The sequence below is a fragment of the Talpa occidentalis genome, unplaced genomic scaffold (assembly GCF_014898055.3).
Source record: "Talpa occidentalis isolate TD23 unplaced genomic scaffold, MPIMG_talOcc4v2.1 talOcc4.7, whole genome shotgun sequence".
NCBI lineage: Eukaryota > Metazoa > Chordata > Mammalia > Eulipotyphla > Talpidae > Talpa > Talpa occidentalis.
Genome location: NW_023605083.1, coordinates 95,675,224 through 95,682,593, shown reverse-complemented (window position 1 = coordinate 95,682,593; position 7,370 = coordinate 95,675,224). Strand labels below are relative to the sequence as shown.

General features: G+C 38.1%; 1 long non-coding RNA gene across 1 annotated transcript in view; it reads left to right on the top strand.

The window, feature by feature from the left end:
- The window catches only part of LOC119231721 (uncharacterized), a 200,155-nt gene that overhangs the window by 136,497 nt on the left and 56,288 nt on the right, over positions 1-7,370 (top strand). The gene's annotated exons all lie outside the window — the stretch shown is intronic.

The following is a 7,370-nucleotide window of genomic DNA, read 5'->3' as shown; positions in this document are numbered from 1 at the left end:
GGAAATTATGCTTTGTGACAAATATGTTATGAATGACCGCTCATAAACCCATGCCAACATGTATGCTATCATAGCATTCAATTATTTTAACCTGCTGTGAACTTGCCTGTGATAAATCATGGGAAAACTAAGGAGAACTATCTTTAGTCACTGCGCTGTTTCACTCTCTCAAGTCATTCACGGCTCTAAAAATACAATTTATATCATCAGATTCCTGAAATTCTTTCAGTGCTTACATTCTGATTTAAGTGGCATTAAAGCTGGGGTGATTAAGCTGAGAAGTCCAAGGCTACCGACCGATATCCCCCTGAGTATTAGCTGTCTATCAGATTGAGTACACTGTTTATCAGACTTACAAGAGGGCAAAAAGAACATGGAGAAAGGTTTAAGATTCTCAGCCAGAAAAAGGCTTCTTCAATGAAAGTGTGGACCACATTTTGGTGGGGCTCATCTAGAGGTGGTGATGGCACATTTTTGGGAGGGTTGAGGGACCTGTGAACACTGATGCCAGGACTCAGGTATCAGCTAGGCTGTTCTGTTTTAAAAGAAAAGGTTTCTAATAATGGACTAATAATAAAAAAGGAGCTTGTATCTCCTTCAGATTTAAAGACAACCTCCTGACTCCCTTTTCCAATCACCATCCAGAGAAAGAAGTGTGGTCCTGACAATGCCACCCTGATTTCATGGCCCCACATTCTCCTCTGAGGTCCTGAATGATATTTGAGCTGTCACTGCTAATACAAGTTACTGCACATCTATTTGCCTACAAAGAAAGAGAGGACTGGGGTAGGTTTGAATGTTTCACTTTTATAAAGATAGGGTTGTGAAGCTTGGAACACGAAGCTAAGTATCTTAATAGTGAGAAAATGCTTTGTTGGAAAAGAAACTATCAATGTACCGTGAATCAACAGTTTTGGACAGTAACTTCTCCAGACTAAATCTCCTCACCAGTGATATTAGGTAGCTAGATTAGATCTGTGATCCCTGGCCCAAACTATATTTAGAATCACCTGGAGAACTCTAAAAGCAAACCAATGTCCTAACTCACCCTTAATCTGTGGTAGGATCCCCACATGATTCTAATGTGCTGCCTGGGTTAAGAACTCAGAGGCTAGAGTATTGCTGAGGTCTCCACCAACTTTTATCCAGCATCCTCTAAGGTGGTCTGAGCTTTTGCGAATTTAGAAATCGAGGAGCAAGAATAACCCAATTATCTTCCACATTGGTCTGGTCTGTTACAATTGTGATTGTTCTGACACAATATTTCCTAAGATGCTTTGTGGAAATTCTCTCTGTCACATGGCTGGAGGCAAGCCATTGGTAAAATACATATTTTGACTCATCCAGTCCTAGGAACACAGAGTATATGGTTAAAGGTAAATAAAGGGGCTAAGTGAATCCTGAGCACAAATCTACATAGCTGATTTGTCCAGAGTTGCAGTGTGATTTTAAAAATATATGTACAACTCTTGCCAGGATTTCCACTCAATGCTTTGCATTGACCAGGGTCAGACTTTGAAGTAGGCATAAGTAACTTCCTAGGTGAAAAACTTACTCCACTTATGTTACACATTTCACAAAATGTTTGGAGATACTGCCTGTGACATAAGTGACTTGAAAAAAAAAATATGGATGTGAAAACACTATTAAATGTGAAAAATCCTTCTCACCAGCTATGCTCTAGGGAATTCTGGATTTGACTAGCCACTTTTCGATGCTTGACAATTTGAATGGTATTTAATGCTTTCTCATTTTTCCTGATAGGGACCACTAAGCACGTTATGTTCTTTCTTCCAGTTGGCAACTCAACAAAGACCAGCAATAAAAACCTCTACTTGTGTAATAAACTGTTGTACAATCTACTGCTTATGAACAAGGTCTCTGAAAATGTGCAACCTTTCTGCACGTTAAACACAAAACAGATGGAGGGTTGAAAATAACTTTCCTCTTCAGGGGAGGGAAAAGTTGAAGAAGAGAGAGAAAGACTCATCATCAGAGTCCGAAGTTACTAAGCCAGAGGCTGAACTTTTCATTCCAGGCTGTCAGGGGCAGTCGAATTCTTTCAAGATGCTAAATACCTCAGAAGACCTGAAAAGTGTGTGTATGTGTGAGTTGGGGCAGGGAGAAGGTTAGGCTTCACAGAAAAGGTAGCAACAGTGAAGGAGAAAGTCAAACAGGCTGATGAGCCAGTTGCCAGCTGGGTAACTAGGCAAATCACTGACTTTTGAACCTGATTTGTAAACCTCTTGTGTAAAATGCTGATAACTTTGAGTCCTATTCCCCAGACACACCAGAAAATAGAGTAGTAGGAAATGGAAACACTCATTTTATTGTTAATGTTATAAACTTGGGTTTTTTTCACATATATGTATGAATGTGTATGTTTATGTCTGTAAAATTCATATGTTCATAGAAAATGTATATGTGTGTATGTGTATGTGTGTATGTGTATATACATACGTATATTGGGCTCCTGATGATATAATTCACCTGCACTTAAGGGAGATATATATCTTTATCTATCAGAAGAAATGATAGAGCCAAGAATTTATCTATGACACATGTACACATGCATGGGTGTATATATTACTCATTGTCTATTTTCTTATATTCTGCCATGATTTAGAAGGTAAACTGAGGCAGTTTTAATAATATACCTGTGGGTCTGCTACTCCTAGGCAGCCTATTTGGCCACCATTTTGTCACCTAACCACGGTCAAAATGGCCCCGCCAGTTAGGAACAGGAGCCCAACCCTTCAGCCCTTCAAATCAAACAAGAGCACAAAGCTGGATCACACTGGGAAGGTTATGCATCACAAGGTATGTCCAGAACTCCTGGGGGGCTGAGGACCGATGCATAACATGTGCATCAGGAGGTATGTCCGGAACGCCCAGGGGGCTGAGGAACAATGCATAACACATACTCCCAACTTATACATTGCGAGGTATGGCCGGGAATGCCCAGGGGGCCAAGGACGGATGTATGACAAGGGACCCCAGAAGCTGATCAGTGGAGCGCCTTGTTAATAAGATTAGAACCATGGCTGGGGATTAGGGTATATCATCAAGTAGATTAGAAGTTCCTGGAGGGCAGACTCACAATCCCTAATCTTCTATACCCCTCCCCTTTCTTTAATCTCCTTACAACCAATTACATGTGTCAATAAAAGGGCCAGGATCTTGCTCTTCAGCAGCATCCTGCATTATGTAGCCTGCTCCACGACTCCCGTTTGTCAGTGTGGTGTTGTCCGACTGAACATATACCTTTATCACATACTGCTTAACAGTATGTGATTTTGTTTGTGGGTGTAGTTTGGACATTAAATGGAACTGAAAATTCACTTCAGAGAAATAAAAGATCTACCTTCCATTTGTACCCTGCCCTTCAAAAGCAGTTAATATGTTCACTCTATGGCAAAGTGTGGTGTACAGATGGCAGGCATTAATAATTTTATAAAATGCAATGAAACCCACAGGAAGTTTCCATCTTAAGAATTTTCTTAAAATATCTTTTCGATTGCTGAATAATATTCCATTGTGTATATACACCACATCTTCTTGATTCAGTCATCTATTTTGGGGCATTTGTAAATAGTGCTACCTATTGTAAATAGTGCTGCAATAAACATAAGGGTGCAGGTGTTCTTTTGAATCAATGTTTTTGTGTCCTTTGGGTAGATCCATGGGGACTACACCTGAGGGGGTTGGGGGAAAGGAAATACTGTTTAAAAATGAACAACGATGTAAAAAAAGAAAAGAAAGAAAAAATGTTCACAAAAAATAAAATGATTATTATAAAAAAAGAATTTTCTTAATATATAAAATCTTGTGAAGTGCTGAATGAGGTATCTTCTAAAGGAATAAGATACCACAAGATCTCAGGGAAGAGTATACTTTTAATTTGTTTACTCAGTCAGATTCCAGTCATGAAAACAGAAACCACACTAGGAATTTTGAAGAGATGACTTTTAATCAGAAATTAATCAATCAGGAGTTGGAAAAGTGAAAAATCCAAAGGAACGCTGAGGAAGCAGCTAGTAACCGCGGGCTGATGTAATTTCAAAAGCATAAAGGGCTGTGGTGGAGGACATTAGGTGCTTCCGTGGGAGAGCTATGGTGGCCACACCTAAGGGGGGAAGTCCTATACTGTCAAAATATTAGCATCGCTATAAAATAGTGGCACTTCATTAAAAAAAAAAAAAAAAAGCAAAACAAAAAAAAGATGCAGTTCCAATCCATTGCTATGGTGCTCAGATCTCTCAGAAAGGGGCATAGCCATAGCTGATGGCTCTGAAGAGACAAAGGCAGCTCTGGAAGTGTTAAAAAAAAAAAAAAAAAAAAAAGAGAGACTGGGGTTAATGTCTTGCCTCCACCACAGCAACACTGCAAGGAAAGCCTCCAGTGCCTTTTCTCATCTTCTGAGTCCATTCTCTCTAGCACCACCTACGGGCAGAACTTAACAAGATGTTAGCAAGGAAAGGAGTTTGTGGAAGGATGGGATGTAGATGAGTTAAGAGTGGGACAATTAGTATATGGGGAGTATGTGGGGCTATATACCCAACTGACTGGGTAAAATGGTGGGGAAAATCCATGAAAAATGACCTAAACAAGAAGAAAAAGATGAGAAATGAGCTGTGTACCAGATAGCCTCAATAGTGAAAAAGAGTAGACAAGAAGCCAAATAGAATGCTCTAGTGAAACAGACCACATAAGTGTCCTAAGAGACTTTCTTGTGATCTACTGTTTCTTGTGATCAACTGTTCAGCAAGTGGGAGAGAATTAGCAAATATATCAGAGCAACTAGTAGTGATTTGTCTACCATTTGCACATCTATCTAATCATCCATGTGTTTTTTCTGTTGTAATATGTTGCCTCACATGAGTCAGTAAGAATAGCTGGCAACTGTCCTCCCATCGAAGTATATTCATTTATTAAATCCTTCTGAGACCCAGTGGGGGGGGGGGCACAACAGGTAATTTTTATTTATCTCAGGTTAAGTGAATGACAGGTTCCCTCCTAATTAGCTGCAAGGTGTTACATGTTAAGTGTTGACTTTTAATCCACTGCTATTCTGCCTAAATATCTAAGAGTTTCTTGGTTTTAATAATGATTTTGAAAACATTTTCAAACATGAAAATGCCTCATTATATCATGTTAACAAGTGAGTTTAACTAAAGGACTGTTTTGTGAAGTTACTTACTCTGCCCTAGGACTGTGACCATATGATACTCTGAATTTCCTTTGTTTTGCAAATGTTATTGCCTCTTCACAGCCACAGTATGCCTCTCTCCCCTCTCCCTGAAAAATGATAGGGGCTGTGTTGTAAGTGGTGTATGAGTAAAATGCCAGCAAGTGAGGGAACGTTCCACATAGACAAAATTGAAAGCTCCCTCTCTTGAAATAAGACTAGGACTGCCATTTTTTCCAGAGCTGCAACAGACCTGGGGGACTTCTGTTGGCTCCTCCTTGATGACATAGTTGGCCTGTATTTATAAGACATGTTGGACAAAATATTTGTAATTTTAAACTCTGGAATCACTCTCAAGACCATGATATACCCACACTGTGAGATACACAAACCTAGTGAGGGGAGCAGTTTGCACTTGGCAGACATTCTCTTGCATACAAGGGAAGGCATGTGTGAGTCACAGTGCCCCTCACCCCACTCCACTGAAGTGTACACCATGGGATTTGCGTAGATAAAGTGCATATCTGCTGTCTTCAAAGTGAGCCTTACTGATTGGTCAAGACTTGGCGGGCCACTAAAAAAGACTGGCAGCACCGCAAAATTGAAGACACACTGGAGAAGCACTGGATGCGAACACTACGGATCTGAGCTTGAAAATCTAAGCATAAGTACCCAAAAGCACTTGCCAACTGTGTGTCTTTGGAATAATCACCAAAACTCTCTGAACCTCATATTCTTCACTGGAAAAGGCCCAGAACCCCAGTCTAACTATGAGGGAAAAAACAGAGAAACCCAAATGGAGGAAAATTCTACAAAATATCCAACACTACTTAAAACTATCAAGGTCATAAACTAAAAGAAAGAGGAAGAAATGATTAGAGATAAGAAATATCATGACTAAATGTAATGTGGCATTCTGAAGCAGAAAAAGGGCATTCGTAGAAAAACTAGGAATATCTGAATATTCTGTTGACAGTAATGTACCAATCTTGGTTTCTTGGTTATGATAAACTATGACAATGTAAGATGTCATAATAAAGAACATTGGTAAGGGGTAGTCTCTGTACAATCATTGCAAATTTTCTATGAAAGTAAAATGGCCTAAATAAAAAAATTATTAAAATATCACCTATAAAATCCCCAAATGTAAAATATCTGGAGAAAAATTTATAATAGATATATCAGACCTCTACCTGCAAAACTCTAAAAGACACATCAGATAATGTCAATAACTAGAAAGATATGCTATGTTCATGAATTGAAGTATTCGATATTGTTAGCATGGCAATTCTTCCTAACTTGAGATAGGAGCAGGCTTTTTTTTTATAAAAAAAAAAAATAGAAATTAAGAATACAATTTCAAAGTTTATGTGGACATACCAAAAAAACACAAACAACTATGAAAAAGAAAAAGCAAATTTGGGACAATTACTTTACCTAATTTCAAGATTTATCCCTCAGTGTGGTGTTGGTAAAATATAGACAAATAGATCATTAGAATGGAATAAATAATCCCCAAATGGACATACTTATTTATGTAAGTAAATAATTTTTGACAGAAATATCACAGCAATTTAATGGGAAAAGAAAATCTCCTCAAGGATCATGCTCAGCGAAATAAGCCAGAGAGAAAAAGAAAAATACCGGATGGTCTCACTCATAGCAGGAATTTAGAAAACCTAAATAAGGGCCCAGGAAAAAGACTAATTGAAATAAAGTAAAAATCAAAATCAACAAGCAACTATAGACCAGAGACATACTGCAGTGGGGAGCGGAGGGAGAAGAAGAATTAGGGTCAGAAAAAGGGAGGTGGGAATTGTATGGGGAATATAACCAAAATGAAAATGCATACATTATGCAAAAATGAAAAATGATGTAAGAATTATATAAAATAAAATATATTAAATTAAAAAAGAAGAAAATCTCAACAAATGATATTAGAACTAGAATTTTATAAAGTAAAAAATAACCTCAATTACAACCTTAAGAAATATCTCAAATTAATTTGAGATGGATTACAGATCTAAACGTGAAAACTGAAACTATAAAGCTTCCAGAAGAAAACATAGTGAAAAAAGCCTCAACCTAGAGATAGAAAGATTTCTTAGAGAGAACACAGAAAACACTAGCCATTAAAGATTATAAATCAGACTTCATCAAAATTTAAAACTTTGACTCATCA